The sequence below is a fragment of the Cetorhinus maximus genome, chromosome 1 (genome assembly GCF_964194155.1).
Source record: "Cetorhinus maximus chromosome 1, sCetMax3.hap1.1, whole genome shotgun sequence".
In the NCBI taxonomy this organism is placed as follows: Eukaryota; Metazoa; Chordata; class Chondrichthyes; order Lamniformes; family Cetorhinidae; genus Cetorhinus; species Cetorhinus maximus.
Genome location: NC_135879.1, coordinates 54,955,913 through 54,974,785, shown reverse-complemented (window position 1 = coordinate 54,974,785; position 18,873 = coordinate 54,955,913). Strand labels below are relative to the sequence as shown.

The window sequence follows — 18,873 nt, the reverse complement described above, 5'->3', positions numbered from 1 at the left end:
GGCCTGATCATTTAAGACTGTGATGAGGAGAAATTTCTTCACTTAAAGGGGTATGAATCTTTGGAATCCTCTACCCCAGAGGACTGTGGATGCTTCATCATTGAATATATTTAAGACTGGGATAGACAGATATTTGGTCTCTCAGAGAATCAAGAGATATGGGGAATGAGCGGGAAAGTGGAGTTGAAGCCAAAGATCAGCCATGCTTGTACTGAAAGGTAGAGCAGGCTTGAAAGGCCATTTGGTCTACACCTGTTCCTATTCCTTATGTTCTTCTGTAATGGGCATGAGCTGAAATATAAACATGGAAAACCCCATCACCAAACACCACTTACTATTGAAAGGAGCTGCTATTTTAGATTTTCCGCTAATCTCAGGTCCCTGTGCCTTGGTTTCAGGTGTGTGCTCATCCATGACCTTGACTCAGAAAGACATGGTGGTAGAAAGGAACAGGAGTATGCCATGTAGCTAATAGAGTCTGCTCTGACTCTCATGAGGTGATAGTTAAGCTGTGACCTACCTCTATATAAATGTTTTGCCTCAAATCCCTTAATCACTATCATTAACCAAAAGCCATGAAGGAATGTGTGGCGAGCGGCGGGGACGGCGAGCTGTCTGGGTGGCGAGCGGCGGGGACGGCGAGCTGTCCGGGTGGCGAGCGGTGGGGACGGCGAGCTGTCGGGGTAATGAGCTGTCAGAGTAATGAGCTTTAAATAGCTTTCCTAGGTTTTCAGTCTTACTGAGGAATCTCTTCTTGTTCCCCTGACTGGACAATCCAGGCTCTATGGTTAAAATGGGTCTTAGTTGCTTCCTCAACTACCTCTGTACTGGTGCTGCTTGTAGCTACTCCTTCCAGGAAATCTAATGGAATGTCACACTTGTCTTGTCTTGTGCCAACCTCACACATTCACTGTAGCTCATCTGCAACCGCTTTGTGACATCCATTATCCAACCACGCCTAGATCGACTCCTCTTTCTGCTGCCTTCCACTTTGTCCTCTAGTAACAGTCTCTGTAGCTTTTCAGATCTGATCAAATGGCCAAAATAGTAATGTTTTCTTTTCTGGGTGTCACTTTGTAACTATCCCAACCACTTCGTAATTATTTACCCAACAGATCCAGTGGAATTCTCTCCTAACCCTCAATCCTGCCCCAGGAGAAGTGGGAAAGTGGTTGATAATGTCGGGATTCCAACCTGATGTCAATTTCAGGGACATCCCCGCCTGCATGCACCTTCACTGGGCTGGGAAATTTCTGTCTGTTAAGTTAAATGTAAAGAACTTGGTAAGCTTTTAAGAAGATGAATAGGCTATAAAAGATTTGTTAGGCTTGTGTCAAGGTAGTTATAACGTATCAGATCTTAATAAATCAATTCATCGATGGATATAGATGTTAACGTTAATTTACTGCATTAAAAACCAAATTATTGTCCTTATAAAGGAGCCTTAGTATCAGAAGTTTAGGGCAGAATTTTGCCCTTGGTGGGCGGGCGGGCCCGACCAACTCGGCGGTGGGTGGGCAGCCGATCGTCGCCGCCGAAACGGGCCCCGCCGCCATTTTATGTGGGCGGGCCAATTAATGCCCGCTCAGTGTGGCGCCCGACGGGAAGCGCTATGCGCTTCCTGTGCGGGGGGGGAGGGATTCCCCAACTGCCAGAGTGCGCTCTTTCACGCATGCACACGAAAGAGTGCACATCTCCCTGCGGCTAAGTGCTGCCTCAGGGAGAGCGCTGAAACTCTGTGAAACTCTAAAAATAGAAAAATTAAAAAATCATTAACATGTCCCCCTCAAGTGCAAATGTCACACGAGATGGGACATGTTAGTGAAGAACACAAACACTTTATTAAAAGTTTTTAAACCCGATATCAGACCTCATCCCGCCACTGAATGAGCTTTGTAAAAAAATCACTCACCCACCTGCCTGTTGGGCCCGTGCGCCGACCCGAAGTTCACACAGGCCCCTCAAAATCCTGGTCAATTGGAGAGTTAATGGCCTTAACAAGGCCTTTAATTAATGGCGGGCGCGCATCCCACTGCAAAGCACGCCCGCCGACCGAAACATCGTGATGCTGCGCGCTGAGGTCAGGACACTCGCGCGACATTTTAAGCGCTGGCGTGCGGACTCCGCCACCCGCACGCCAGCCAGAAGATTCTGCCCTTAATATGAGAAACCCGTGTTTAGTCATGATGAAAAACTATGCTCCTCTATTTAGCTATTGAAGTATCCTAATTGTATCCTAAAAATGTGGCATTGTGCTGTCAAACATACAACAATTATTGTTGTCTGATCAGTCTACTTCCCAGGCATGTTTTACCTGGCATTTTTGAAACAAAGTGAAGGTGGTTTGCAGGGAGACTCTACCTGCAATGTGTGGAGTTCCCTGTATCTTTTGCTTCTTATTCAGATTTGTTATTGTCTTTTTGAGTCTGCATATAATCTGGCTTTTGGCAATTCCACAAGATTGTGTCTGCCACGTTATGGTACTAATCCAGTTATCTGATCTAAAAACTATTGATCCTGTTCTTCATTATTTCCAATCAGCACTGGTACTTTCCAGTTTGAGATAAATTTTCAAGCAGGTTGCAAAAGCAACACTAATGCAGATTCTGACAAAGCCACTAATGCCTCACCTCTCACTCATACTGTTTGACCACTTCACAGAATCTTAACGGCACGGAAGGAGGCCATTTGGCCTGTTATGTCTGCACTGGCTCTCCAAATGAGATTTATGACCTAGTGCCATTGCCCTGCCTTTTTCCCGTACCCCTGCACATTGTTACTATTCAAGTAATCATCTAATATCCTCTTGAATGCCTCAGTTGAACCTGCCTCCACCACGCTTCCAGGCACTGCATTCCAGACTCGAGCCACACGTTGTGTGAAAAAGTTTTTTCTCACATCATACTTTCTTCTTTTGCAAATCACTTTAAATCTGTGCCCCCTCATTCTTGATCCTTTTACGAGCGGGAACAGCTTCTCCCTATCTACTCCGTCCAGCCCCCTCATGGTTTTGAACACCTTCATCAGATCTCCCCTCAGCCTTCTTCTGTCCAAGGAGAACAGTCCCAACCTTTCCAATCTATCCTGCTAGCTGAAGTTTCTCATGCCTGGAACCAATCTTGTAAACCTCTTCTGCGCTCTCTCTAATATGTTCACATCCTCCCTATATTATGGTGCCCAGAACTGTACACAATATTCCAACTGAGGTCGAACAAGTGTCTTACTTAAATTCAGCATAACCTCTTTGCTCTTGTACTCTATGCCCCTTCAGAGCAGAAGAAACACTGAACCACAGATACTTTAAAAATGTTTCTCACAGGTTGTTGAGGTCAAGAGTTGTCATCAAACTTAGTTTTGTTTAAACTAGTACATACAAAATGACTTTATGTTACTGCTGAGAAGAAGAATTTCCTCTCTGGTGCTCAGTAGCAGTTCTAATGAACTCATAGAGAGGGGTTGGGGGGGCGGGTGTTGATTTAGGCTTTGTGGCACCCATTTTCCAGGAGCCATGCAGCTTCCTCAGGCCCGGAAATGGTGGAGAGCAAGTGCACACTTAAAATATGACACCTGCCATTTTGGGGTCTTAGGCATCTTTCATTACCTGTGCTGGAAGCAGGCATTAATTTTTAAAAATTCATTCATGGATGTGGGTGTCACTGGCAATTCAGCATATATTGCCCTTGAGAAGGTGGTGGTGAGCTGCTTTCTTGAACCACTGCTGTCCCTGTGGTGTAGGTACACCCATAGTGCTATTGGGGAGCAAGTTCCAGGATTTTGACCCAGCAGTGAAGGAACGGTGATATATTTCCAAGTCAGGATGGTGAGCGTCTCAGGGGGGGATCTTCCAGGTGGTGGCGTTCCTATGTATCTGCTGCTCTTGTCCTTCCAGATGGTAGAGGTCATGGGTTTGGAAGGTGCTGTCGAAGGAGCCTTGGTGCAGTGTATCACGTAGATGGTACACACTGCTGCCACTGTTCATCAGTGGTGGAGGGAGTGAATGTTTCTGGAAGGGGTGCCAATCAAGTGGGCTGCTTTGTCCTGGATGGTGTCAAGCTTCTTGAGTGTTGTTGGAGCTGCACTCATCCAGGAAAGTGGAGAGTATTCCATCACACTCCTGACTTGTGCCTTATAGATGGTGGACAGGCTTTGGGGAGCCAGGAGGTGAGTTACTCGCCACAGGATTCCTAGCCCCTGACCTGCTCTTGTAGTCACAGTATTTATATGGCTCGTCCAATTCATTTTCTGGTCAATGGCAACCCTCAGGATGTTGATAGTGGGGGATTCAGCAATGGTAATGCCATTGAATGTCAAGTGGCAATGGTTAGATTCTCTCTTGTTGGAGATGGTCATTGCCTGGCACTTGTGTGGCACAAATGTTACTTGCCACTTGTCAGCCCAAGCCTGGATATTGTCCAGGTCCTGCTGCATTGAAACATGGACTGCTTCAGTATCTGAGTCACTGCAAATGGTGCTGAACATTGTGCAATCATAAGCGAACATCCCCACTTCTGATCTTATGATGGAAGGTCATTGATGAAGCAGTGAAGATGGTTGGGCCTAGGATACTACCCCGAGGAACTCCTGAGGTTATGTCCTAGAATTGAGATGACTGACCTCCAACAACCACAACCATCTTCCTTTCTGGTAAGTGTGACTCCAACCAGTGGAGAGTTTTCCCTCCGATTCCCATTGACTCAGGTTTTGCTAGGGCTCCTTGATGCCGCATGTCAAATGCTGCCTTGATGTCAAGGGCAGTCACTCTCACCTCACCTCTGGAGTTCAGCTCTTTTGTCCATGTTTAAACCAAGGCTGTGTTTGAGGTTCGAAGCTGAGTGGCCCTGGGTGGAACCCAAACTGGGCGTCAGTAAGCAGGTTATTGCTTAGCACGTACTGCTTGATAGCACTGTTGAAGACCCCTTCCATTACTTTACTGATGACCAAGAGCAGACTGATGGGGCGGTAATTGGCCGGGTTGGATTTGTTCTGCTTTTTGTGTACAGGACATACCTGGGCAATTTTCCACATAGCCGGGTAGATGCCAGTGTTGTAGCTGTACTGGAACAGCTTGGCTTGGGGCACGGCAAGTTCTGGAGCACAAGTCTTCAGTGCTATTGCTGGAATATTGTCTGGGGCCCATAGCCTTTGCAGTATCCAGTGCCTTCAGCTGTTTCTTGATATCACGTGGAGTGAATCGAATTAGCTGAAGACAGGCATCTGTGATGTTGGGTACCTCAGGAGGAGGCTGAGATGGGTCATTCACTTGGCACTTCTGGCTGAAGATTGTTGCAGATGCAAGTAATGGATATAACACTTACTTTAGATCTCCACTGCAACCTTACACATTGCAAAAATAAAAAAAAGTATTCACCACCATCACCCTCCCAACTGCCATCACTCCCAGTCCTGAGACCCCTGATCTCTGAATTCCACTGCTGGCCCCAACTTTCATTGACCTTCCCCATCCATCACCAACCTCTAGGACTGCCCCCACAGACCTTCCTACCATATGCCCAGCCACCAATATCTCCACAGCTCCCACTGTATTCCTTCTGAGCCTTTTGATCCACCCCTGGCCTCTAGGATCCCAACCCTGAAGATCTAACATGTTGCCTGCACCCTATCCACAAAAAGCCGAACAATTTTCACCCAGCCAAATACAGCTCTTACAGCTTACTCAATATCCATCTTCTCCACCATTTTAACTCCCAAAAACGAGTGGGTTTGGACCAGTTGGTGGTTAAAATCTTAAAAATCCAAAGCAGAAACCCTCCTTGAAACTGCCCACTTTTGCTTTTCATGGAGACAGCACAATGGGGAAGCAACCAAACTGTGCAAGTTCATCATAAAGGAGGCAGTGTGTTTCCATTTTTAAGGTGTTTCTATTTTTGTCGACCAGGCATCTCAAGCCATGGGTGAAAGGAATTGAGTGGGGCTGGATCCATCAGCTAAGTACCTTTACATCACCATCTGCAAGCTCCACTGCTAACCTGTAAACTATAGTACACCCCCACCACCTGCATGATTCCCCCTGTCACCCTCCCATCAGGATACTCCTGTGGTCTTCCCTGAACAACACCCCTTAGCAATCACAGGTGGAAGAATTTTCTCCCCCGTACCCCAGTTGCACCCCTACCCCAATCAAATTCTTCCAACTGCCCTGGGATTTCTCCCCCAACAACCATAAAACTTAACTGCCATGCAACTGTGGACTTTTATGGAGCCACTCTAACCAGACTGGCAAACAAGCCCGTCAATCAGGCTGTCGCTCAGGCTGGGCTCTGAGTAGAGAACTTGCTTACAAAAAAAAAAACACACATACTCTGTGACATTTTAACTCAACGGTGTTTGGGGAAACTTACAGATTTTCCACCATAACTGCTCCTCCCTCCTCTGAAATCCCTCTGCAATGAATATCACAGTACATGGTGTAATCACAATGGCTATCTACAGGATGCATTGCAACAACTCTTCATTTTGAATTCAACAGCGTCACGTAGCCACAGGATCTCTACTATGGGGACAATATTCCCAACACCTCCCTAGATTTTGACAAAAAGTGCTCAAGGAACAGGTGGAAGGTCCTTTCCATATGTAAATTGGGCCAACGCTTTTATCAGCTGCCAAAGACATGTAAAAACAGTGTGGACCAACATGACAGCCATTATGCGAGAGACATATTGTGGGTGTTGGGTCTTGCACCCAGAAATTGTTATACTTTGTGCCCGAGTAATTGACGCATCCAAAATATGGGTGCAATGCATTCCAACTTATTTACGTCTCTCATCAAAAGCAAATCATTTGGTATTTTTGTCTCTGCATTCCAACATAACATCTTATTGACAATAGTGCTGACTTAAAGCTTATCCCAGTTGACTGGACACAATCTAGTTGTCTCCCTGTCACTACTATATACCAGACTGCCAAAATCAGTTCTATGTTTCACATCAAGTCACACATCACAATAGACTAAAGTACGCTGGTAGTTTATTTTAATCCTTAGATGAACTTTGTGGACATTGCTTTCCTATGCCTGGAGGTATAACAGTAACGAGAACGCTTTGCTTATAGTATTAGAAACACATCCTTTCTTTAGTTTTGTCAGCAGCAACAACTTGCATTAACATTGAGGTAGATTTTGAGAATTAACACACCCAACTTCTGAGCTTTACATAACAGAAGAGCATATCGGGAATTAGTGGAAAGAAAATATTGTTAACTTATGCAACTGAGTTTCCAATATATGTTCCCATCGTGCAAAGCTCTATTCTATTTTGTAAAAAAACACCTCATATGACCTTTATCAGACCAAAGTATTTATCACATGATTGACTATTTAAATGTTTATATGAAACATGCTGATATGCAACAAACTGTTAAGAGCATTCCATGAGTTTAGCACAAGAAAAGTGTCCTTAGAAAACATTTCATATGAACTGTTAAGCCAAGGTCTTGTCTGTCTCTTCAAGTGGACTTAAAAGGTCCTATGCCATTATTTCAGAAAGGCAAAGCGTTCTTCTGGTATCCTGCTTATTATCCCTCTCTCAACCAATGCCACTAATATTTATCTAATTTGTTGTATGCGGGATCTTGCTGTGTGCAAATTGACTGCCACATTTGCCTACATTACAACAGCAACTGCAATTTTGTAAGTAATTAATTGGACATAAAGGGCAGAATAATACGCTTGGCATGCAGGCATGAACCTGACACGCCCGAGTGTAAAGTGACGCGTTATGACGTCGGACAAGCGTCCCGACGTCATTGCGCAGTCTTGCAATATTTCGTTCAGTGGGCATGCGCCAGCCGACAATTGAAAGGCCTATTAAGGCCATTAAGAAGATAATTAAATTCAAATTTACACTGCCCGTCCAACCTAACGGTTGGCGGGCAGGCAAAAAGACCAAGCGGCCTTAACATTTTTTAGGAAACCTCATCCATAGGTGGAATGAGTTTTCCTAAAGCAAATAAACATCAAGTAAAAATTTTATTTTTCAGAGTCACATGAGAGGACATGTTTTATGACAATTTTATTTGCTTTATTTTATTTTAAACAGCGCTTCATCTCCCTGAGGCACGGAGCTGCCTCAGGGAGACTGCAGCGCTCACTTGCGCGCATGCGCAAAGTTCGCACTAGGCCCACTCGCTTTCCTCCCCACTCTCCCCCGCACAGGCAGCGCTGAGCACTGCTGCTCGTGTTCCACACTGGGCGGGTCTCAATTGGTCCACCCGCGTGAAGTCGCAGTGCGGAGACGATCGCGGTCAGTTTCTTGACCGCCCTCACCCAACCCCGCCGAGCACCCCTGCCAATGGCAAAATCCTGCCCAACGTGTTTTGAGATGCCCTGAAAATATGAAGTGCTACATACATAAAAGCTTCTCTCATTTTCCTAGTCCGCTTATTAAAAGTGATGGGTGTCATTAAAAGCACTGACTCTATACTTAACTGTGCAAATTCAAATATATGGGAATTAATGGAAAGACACTCATCAGAGTCTTATAAAGTCCAGAACTGACAATATCTTGCTAAAGTATAAGAGTCATTCTGTTTAGACGGTGTATTGCACATCTTCTTTATTGCCTAAATTTTGTGCTCCAGTGCCAGTGGGTTTGAAAGCAGGAGGTAAGCATAAAATTCCTCAGATGGGCTTCCCACTGGGTTCCCGCCCACCCCAACCTCTCAGCAATTTTACGCTGGGACAGGCAAGGCCTCAAACTTGCCCGCCCTTGCCACAATTGAGACCCTTAAGTGGCCAATTATCAACTACCCAACGGCCGTTTCCCACCCAGCCTCAATGTTTAGGCTGCTGGCAGGAATTCCCAGGTATGGGGGGGAAGCTGAAAATAATCGGGTTCAGATCCCGGGCAAGTAGGGGTTGGGAGAGGGACGCTTCCATCAGAAGCCCCCTTTTAACTTCAGGTAACTTCAGTTACCGGACCTTAAGTTGGGGGGGTGCACTCAAAGTCCAGTAACTGCAGGGCCTCCCTCCCCCTTCCCCCACCGGCTCCTCCCCGAACATGCCAATCCTCCACTGTCCAGCTTCCAAAACTTCTCCTACCCTCTCTGCCCTGAGACCCCCAAAACTTACCTCTTCCTGGATCCTGGGACTTAGGCTCCAGGGACTGCATGCAGTCCCAGTCCTGTCCACTGCAGCTTCAGGCGCTGCAGGCCAAGCAGATTGACTGGCAGCTCTCTAAGGCGGGACTTCCTCCTGAGCGAGAGGTGCAAGTCCCACCTGCAGCCAATTAAGACTCACTGAAGTGTGAAATCGCTGTGGGGCAGACTGTGCCGGCAGGAATGTGTTCCCTGCCAATTCTTCAGATGGCAGGATGGGAAGCCCCCGCCATCCTAAAAATCCTGGCCTATGTCTTTTAGCACGATGGAATGCAAAGGTGTGATATTTTAATATGGAATGCACGGTAGGACCTTAATGCACCCACTTCAGTCCAACCTATCTCCCTCTGCACTGCTTTCTACTTCTGCACTGCAAGCCCCGAGGGTATCTTCAATGGGAGACACAACTATAAAATGAAAGATTTTGTCACTTGCTCATCACAGGAACAGTTTCTACTGTGAATCATTTTCAACCCAGGTCCTGTGATTAACTGCATGAGTATCCTGGGGTAAAATTTCTGGGCAAGTTCAGGATGTCTACCCCAAGTCTACAATGGCAGGGTCAGTGTTGGAGGCATCCGCTCAGGATTCCGAGCAGCAAAGCTCTGCTCATTGGAAGTTTGAAAGTTGCTGCATGTGTGCATGTCAGGACTTGCTCAGTGTCCTGACATAAAGCAATGGTGAATGCAAATGCTATTGAAAGATCTGGAAAATTGCTTCCCAACTTCCTACCGCCAACCCCATTATCCCTTAGTATTACACAGGCATTCCTTAACCTTTAGGGTGCAAATAACAGCAAAGACGTCGTATGGCATCATAACCTGTCTGCTAGTGTTTTGGGGGTGTAGTCCTGGAAGTGGCTTTCGTTGCCTGGAGCCAGTCGAATATCTCCCTTAACAGTGCTGCTCCCCTGCCCTGCCTGTTTGCGGTGCCAGTGATGGTATATTTTGACTTGCTTCTGCAGATGGCTCATTGTGTATTTTTTTTAGAATAAAAGCACTGAGCTGGACTTTCCTTGAGGGGTATAATGAAACAAACAGATTAGAAGTGACTTCCCTATGTTTTGCAAATAAATTAGGATCTAGTTGATGGTTTTATTGCAAGTACATTCCTCAACATAAATGGGCAAAATACATGAGATACCAAAGCAGTGAATGAAATAAATTCTGAATCTTCACCAGCTTTTGCATTATCTTTTCTGATTTAATGCAATTGCGTTGTGTATAATTTTTAGATCTTAAAAGAAAGTGCCTTACTAGAAGTTAATCTGTTAAACTGCAACAAATAAAACTGCCTGTTTCAACATTCCTTGGAGCCAAGAGCTGTGGTTGTGAGTGGTCATGCTAGTCATTATGACTGAGTGACATGTTAATAACCCGCACAGCACTGATAAGCTTTATTTACTAGTACAAAGGTACAATGTGTCCTATCTACGTCCAGCTGATCTTTTATTAATTCTGAAGCTTCTTGGCTATTTTAAATGGAATTCTACAAAAGTTTAACAACAATCTTAATGTTTTCTAACTTCGCCACTGTAGCACCCGATTGGTCATAAGGGCAGGTTTTTACCTTGGGCTTCAGGACCCTGATGCCCGGAGCAAATGGAGGCATCAGATTGCACTTGCTGATGATTCACCCGGTGCTTTTCTTCAGCTGGTATCTCTCCCTGAGACACCCCAAAACCACAATCTACCTACACCACAGGGACTGCAGCGGTTCAAGAAGGCAGCTCACCACCACCTTCTCAAGGGCAATTAGGGATGGACAATAAATGCTAGCCCAGCTAGCAACACCCACATCCTGTGAATGAATTAAAAAAATAGACAGACAAAGAATTAATTCAACTATCATTAATTATCCTTTACTCAATCCTGGCAGGGTTTACAGTAAGCTGCTGTAACCATTTGAAATTAATTGTATAAATTACCTCACTTGCACCCAAGATATGTAACTCTTTTTCTCTGCTTTTAAATAAATAAAATGCTTGGTTCCATTGCACAGAACCTTGGAAAAGTACCACATAATGAAACTGAGCTACAATCATGTGAGCCCTGGGTTAGAGTCAGGTGTTAACCCACATGGGGAAGGGAAGAGTCCTGGTGTTTGCCTGCAATGGTAAATCAGAGTGCCATTGGTGAACACCTGGGAGTGGGCCATCCATTTTTGCTGCAGTTAAGGAGAGAAGAGGAGAATGTCTTCAAATAAATTAATTAGAATGAATACTGACACAATTGTATCAACCAAGAAATTGGAGGTAGGGGCATAACTTGTAGTTTTAATTCACCAAGGCTGTGAACTTATAACCTAAACTACAGCAAACAGATTCTCCTGAGTAAAGTAGGGTTATTTTTCCAGCAAAATGCAGAGTGGAGGATAGTTCCAAAATGCTAATTGTGAGGGTAAAATCAATCTCGATCAATTATGACAGTACACTCTCCAGGCAGAATATACAGCCTAAATTAATATCTCAATAAAAATTAGGAAAAGGCAGTTCCTCAATAGGTAACTGTACTGTGGTATAATAATGAACTATAATGAGCATGAAAGGCCTCATGTTTCAATACCTGGTCTGTGCTGAGTTTAGGCAAGGACAAGCTAGGCTTAACTATCTTGCTCCTATTGGTACACCCTGTCTATGCTCAAACGTGGAGAGTAATTACATGGCTGAGGTACTGGAGGATTGCTGGTATAATTTATTATTCAAAATGTGGGTGTTGCTGACCAGGCCACCATTTATTGCCCATACCTAATTGCCCTTAAAAAGATCGTTGTGAGCCAGCTTCTTTAACCAGTACAGTCTGTGTGAAGGTAATCTTACAGTGCTGTTAGGGAGGAAATTCAAGGATTTTGCTGCAGTAACGATGAAGAAATAGTGATATATTTCCAATCATTGGATCATACCAAAGCTCTGCAATCCTTTCACATCCGGTTGTGAGTAGTGGTGGACAATTAATCAACTAACCAGTGGAGGAATATCTGTAAACATGGCCATCCTCAATGATGGCCGAGCTTAACACGTGAGTTCAAAAGACAAGGGTGAAGCATTTGAAACCATCTTTAGCCAGAAATACTGAGCGGATGATCCATCCCGTTGAACATCAAGGAGAAATGATTAGATCCTGTCTCGTTGAAAATGGCCATTGCCTGGCACTTGTGTGGTATGAATGCTACTTGCCACCTACAATTTCAAACTTTGTCGGGTAGGTATTGCTGCCTGCAGGCATAGCCTACTTCAACATCAGAGGAGTTACGAATGGAACTGAACACTGTACAATCATCAGTGAACATCCCCATTTTGTTATGACGGAAATTTAGGTCATTGGTGACCTTGCACACTGCCCTAATGAATTCCTTAAGTGACTGAGATGACTGACCTCGAATAACCACTGCCCATCTTCCATTGTGCTAGGTACAGCTCCAACTGGTGGAGAGTTTTCCGCCTCATTCCCATTGACTTCACTTTATTCAGGACCCTTGGTGTTACACTCAATCAAATACTGCCTTGATATCACGGGCAGGCCCTTTTACCTCACATCTGGAACTCAGCTGCTCTGCCCATGTTTGGACCAAGTAATGGTCCATGAGCAATGAGTTTTTTAAATACATTCTTGGGATATGAACATTGCAGGCAAGGCCAGCATTTACCCATTACTAATTGATCTTGAGCAAATCTTGGTGAATTACCTTCTTGAACCGCTGAAGTCCATGTGTTGTAGATACACCCATGGTACTGCTAGGAAGGGCGTTCCAGGATTTTGACCCAGAGACAGTGAAAGAACGGTGATATAGTCCCAAGTCAGGACAGTGTGTGGAGCGGTATCTGGAGGTAGTGGTGTCTGGAGACAGGAGGTCCTGGTAGATCCCAAACTGAGCATAGCTGAGAAGGTTATTGATGAATAAATGCAGCTTGATAGGACAGTCAACTACACCTTCAATCACTTTCCTCTTGATTGAAAGTAGACTGATTGGGTAAGAATAGGCCAGATTGGATTTCTCCTGCTTTTTGTGGACAGGATATACCTGGGCAATTTTCCACTTTTTTAAAATCGGAAGCAGTACCCTACAAACACCAACTTGAAAAAAAGAGGCAAAAATGGAATAAAAATCGGGGGAAAGAGGAAAAAATAGGGTAAAGATTGGGGAAAATAATTAAAGCATAGCTCTTTTAAATCTTGCTCACTTGTTTCATTCTTGGTTTATTCCTTCAATTAAATCCAGTCATTATTGACAATATAAATATTGGATTATGAGGCTAAATTTCCTAACTTTGCTCATTTTAGAGAAAAATAAATGTGAGTCCTGACTATGGTTTACCACTTTAATTTTAACATGCAAAACAGTAGATATAATGAGAGGGGAATTTTCATTCCCTATGTGGATATGCTTCTTCCTGTTATTTTATAACTTTAGTCAGAACCCTGTACAGTTGATTGCTGCTGCAGTTGTTTTAATTGACACATCCTATTGGTCTAGTTCTTCTTCAGTTGTCTGCCCGAAGGCAGGTCCAACCCACAGTGTCACAACCTCCACCACGTGTAGGGCAAAGAGGCAGGTCCCAAATCCACCCCAGCCAGTATGGGGATCAGATTCCTGATCAACCATGTGATGGAAAGAAAATTGGAGCCTCTACCATCACACTTGTGCTGTTGGCACAAATCTGATCCACACTGGCTGTCCAGCCAATTGAGCCAATCGATTCCCCCAAGGAGTCCGAGCTGCTGTGACAACATCATCCAATTTTAAATGCATGTTGTAGCCTGGAGCTATGGAATGTGATGGTAGAGGCTCCAATTTTCTTTCCATCACATGGCTGATCAGGAATCTCTCCCACTCTTACCGCCCCCCATTGGCGTATGTTGGAAAGATTTCCAGGTTACTCAACCTGTTTTGCTGTGTCATGAATGTGCCTTCTTTGGCCATCAAGTCTATGAGGGAGAGTTGAGCCCGCAGCTTCTGGCTCTGAGTCAGAGATGCTACCCACTGCACCACAAGATCTCCTTCATCGGACTAGTTATGCCAACAAAAACAACAGCAACTTACATTTATATAGTGCATTTAATATCACAAAACATCCCAAGTCACCTCATCAGTATGTTATCAGACAAAGTTTGACACTGAGCCACATAATGAAATATTAGGACAAGTGAAAAGCTTGTTTAACAATTTAGGTTCTAAGGAACACCTTAAAGAATGAGAGAGGAGTAGTAATGCAGAGAGAAAGAATTCCAGAGCTTAGGAACACAGCAACACAGGTACAGTAACCAATGGTAGAGCAATTAAAATTGGGAATGTGCAAGAGACCAGAATTGAAGTAGTGCAGATATCCCAGAGGGTTGTAGGATGGAGGAAGTTAGAAAAAAGGGGATTAACTTCATTAAATTTAAGGATTTTGTTTAATCCTGAAAAGGTGAAGGAATGAGATTAAATTTCAGTGACTGAGGCGCTGCCCAGAATGGCAGAGTTTGATTTATTTTATATCCAAAGTGTAAAACTTTGGAAAGACAGCCTGTCCTGAAATATTTCTAACACATTTGATGGCAACCGATTCCTGAATTTGAAATCCAAAGTTTCCCACTGATATTCTGAATTTCCTGCTGTGGAGAATCTGACATTATACTGCTTATTCCTGCCTGATACAAAATATCTTAGAAAAACAGCCACATAAGAAAAAGTCAAAAATATCAGGCCTTCAACTCACTGAAATTCATTCAACTCAGAGATTCATTCCTACAGTCATTGAATTCATCTAAAACAAAAACAGAATTACCTGGAAAAACTCAGCAGGTCTGGCAGCATCGGCGGAGAAGAAATCAGTTAACGTTTCGAGCCTTCATGGCCCTTCGGCAGAACCGAATTCATCTAGCCTAATTATAACTCCATTTGAATACTATCTAATATCTATTTCTATTGCCTTTCCTGAGAGATCACTTTGATCCTGTATCTGCATTTGAGCAGACTTTTTTTTTCCCTTTTCTCATTAATTTGGTGATATTGGCCTTGTTTACTTTCAAAATAAAACTGTGGGTTCACCTTATCTATGCCACATGATATTTTGTATACTCTGATGTTTCAGAATCCCTAAAAGTTAAGTCCCACAGGTTGGCTTAAGTATAGTTTGCATTTGCTTTATAAGGTTGCACACTCTCTCCCCTTGTATTGAGCCACGTTACAAAAAAAAGAGAATTTAGGTTATAGGAGCCAAAGCCTCATGAACATTCAGTTGTGTGCAGTGATAATGTTGGAATTCAATTAGCTAATGCAAGGCCACTTATCAGCATAGGAAGCTTCCCGCTGCTTGTTCATCCAACACTGGGTTGTTACCATCATGTAGAACCAAATGGGAAGGATTCCAGCTTCCAGAGCAAGGACTGCCACTCCAAGTCAATCAGCCAGGCTTGCTGATCAATCATCAGCAGCACCCTGGAGTACTGGGAACCTACCTAGTTCAAGTTCTGGATTAACTTGACTACAATCTCCCATCACTAGGTGTGGCATCTACAAGAACCTTGTCACCAATGTGGCTCCATTCTATTTCCAGAAGCAGACTTATCACTAATTGAAAAGCACGGATTTGAGCCCTAACTAAACAACCTGCAAGTAGTCCTTCTAAACAATGTGGTGAACAGCACTGCCTAGCCAAAAATGGATGAGTTTGTTGTATTATCCGACTGACCATAGCGCACTTGCCATAACTGATGGAACAGTAGCTCCACCAGTTGGAGGTGTAGATCTTCAACAGCAAGTACTTGATGCTCCACAACTCAGTCAAGACAGGCATTGAGAGCCCTTGTTGCATAAACACATGATCATATGCCTAGGCTCTAAGTAGAGCTTTCCACCGACTGTCAATCTAAGCTTCTGGATTTCCTCAAAAGTAATTTGACATCTTCCTTCAGTGAAGTCAATGTTTTGTACTGCTGCACAAACTCAAAATCTACCCTTCTTGAGATGCGATTGTTTTTGGGGACAAATATTTCAGAAGATTATTTTTATATAAGGAGCAGGAAAATTATTTAGACTATTTGATGGCTATGACCAGAATTTTACCAGCCTCTTGGTGACTAGTGGGAAGGCTGGTAAATTAGCACTGGAAGGGGGTGGCATGGGGAGGAGTGTGCCCAACATTCTCCTGCCACCATGCCATTTTTCCAGCAGCAGTAGAAAGCTGGCAGGTGAGCTGCCCACTGGGAGCTCAGGTTGAGCCACTTAAGTGGCCAACTAAGGACCTCTTCCCACCACTGCACCAGTGAAACATGGTGGCCTCCCAGTGGGCTTTTGGAAAGGGCCCTCCTTTTTGGGCACTCCATGGCCCACAGAGGGACCCTCTGGTAGCATTGGCTGTGCTTGAGGCAACAGTTCTCCCTCCCTCAGCAATTCACCACCCCCTCCTCCTATCATTGGGGCCTGCCTGACTGGGGCCCATCATCCCCAGACCACACTTACCTGTCTTTGAGGATGCTTGGCCATTGATGCGCACTTGTCCTGCAGCTGCAACCCCAACAATGGCCACTGCTAGCAGTGGCACTGCTGAGGCCACTGACCTGCTGGTCCTCTGAATGGATTGGCATCTCCTCGAGGCAGATCACCATCCTTATTAGGGATGGCAACCCTGGCGGTGGCCACTTAATTGGTCACAGCTGGGAATATGCCTCCCTGGGTCCCACCACCAACTGATGCGGGATCGCCTCCTGCATTCAGCCCGGCAACAAGTCTTCAGCCTCTTGATTTTCCTTCCCTGCCATTTGGGATGCTTTTGACAGCTGCTTAAGAATGACACTAACCATATTTGATATGCACTATGTTGAGGAATCTGTGTCGAGAGGCACAGCATTGCATTTACAGATTTTTCAAATTATACTTTTTAAAAAAATGCTCACTCTGCCATCTGTCAAACTGTTAAATTGCGGCAATTTTGAAATTCCAGGTGGGCTGGTGAAAAGTCAATCCAGAGACAACTCGAGTCCCAGTTTGTTCTATCCACTAATGGTTCAGCTTAATGTGGCTAAATTCCTTTTAGCCAGTTAAATTTGATAACTTTAAACCTCCTATGTCATTCAGAAAATTAATAAGGCAGTTTTTGTGCTCTGTCTTTCTGTAAGGGTGACAAGAAGTTACAAGTAATGAAAGGAAAGATAGCGAGTGAGCAAAGAGAAGAATGCACTTACCAGGTCTGCTGGTAATGGAAGGATCCAAAGCTTTTTTGATAGAAAGGAATTGCAGGAGTTCAAGATAAATTAGACAGCTTACGCTGTATTCACCCAACTAGCCTCTGCTGATGTTTATGCTCCACGAACCTCCTCACACCCTACTTCATCTAACCCTATCTGCATATCCTTTCTTTCTCCCTTGTGCATCTATCAAGCTACTCCATAAATGAGAACATAGGAACAGAAATCAGCCAATCGAACTCCCAAACCTGTTTCACCATTCAAACTCTTTTGAGTTATCAACAGTCACAGATTGCAACTCTTTCGAGTACAATCACAGTTCTTGGTTTTCCAGGAGTGGGTCATGAACCCACAACCCTCTGATTCAAAGGCGAGGGTGCTATGAACTGAGCCACAGCTGACACCTCTTCACCATTCAATTAGATCATGATTGATCTGTATCTTAACTACACCTACCCTCTTTGGTTAATCCACGGCTACGTTCGCGGCCGGATGTCCCTGGAAAGGGAGCACGCGGTGTCTGCCGGCACCATCGAGGCCTTCCGTGCACAGTGGGCACCGCGGGGTCTGGGGTGTTTTGTTGACCCCTTTAATCACATCTTAGTTTGATGTTTGTAAGGTTCCTTTAAAGTTTCTCCTTGATTTTACAGCTGACCTGACTTAGGGGCTGTGCTTGATTTCTCCCTTGTTTTTGTTAATTTAGTTTATTGTTTTGACTCAAAAGAGTTACCCTCTTTGGTTAAGGTTCCTTTAAAGTTTTTCCTTGATTTTACAGCTGACCTGGCTTAGGGGCTGTGCTTGATTTCTCCCTTGTTTTTGTTAATTTAGTTTATTGTTTTGACTCAAAAGAGTTACCCTCTTTGGTTAAGGTTCCTTTAAAGTTTTTCCTTGATTTTACAGCTGACCTGACTTAGGGGCTGTGCTTGATTTCTCCCTTGTTTTTGTTAATTTAGTTTATTGTTTTGACTCAAAAGAGTTACCCTCTTTGGTTAAGGTTCCTTTAAAGTTTTTCCTTGATTTTACAGCTGACCTGGCTTAGGGGCTGTGCTTGATTTATCCCTTGTTTTTGTTAATTTAGTTAATTGTTTTGACTCTACAAGAGTTACCCTCTTTGGTTAAGGTTCCTTTAAAGTTTTTCCTTGATTTTACAGCTGACCTGATTTAGGGGCTGTGCTTGATTTCTCCCTTGTTTTTGTTAATTTAGTTAATTGTTTTAACTCTACAAGAGTTACCCTCTTTGGTTAAGGTTCCTTTAAAGTTTTTCCTTGATTTTACAGCTGACCTGAATTAGGGGCTGTGCTTGATTTCTCCCTTGTTATTGTTAATTTAGTTAATTGTTTTAACTCTACAAGAGTTACCCTCTTTGGTTAAGGTTCCTTTAAAGTTTTTCCTTGATTTTACAGCTGACCTGATTTAGGGGCTGTGCTTGATTTCTCCCTTGTTTTTGTTAATTTAGTTAATTGTTTTAACTCTACAAGAGTTACCCTCTTTCTTAACTCTTAATACCCTTTGCCTAACAAAATCTAGCAAATCTCAGTTTTAAGATTTTCAATTGTCCTAACCTAAACAAACTAATAATAATAATTCCAGATTT

At 43.9% G+C, this 18,873-nt stretch overlaps 1 protein-coding gene across 1 annotated transcript in view; it reads left to right on the top strand.

The window, feature by feature from the left end:
- The window catches only part of LOC144683773 (uncharacterized), a 285,552-nt gene that overhangs the window by 111,822 nt on the left and 154,857 nt on the right, over window positions 1–18,873 (top strand). The window lies entirely within an intron of this gene.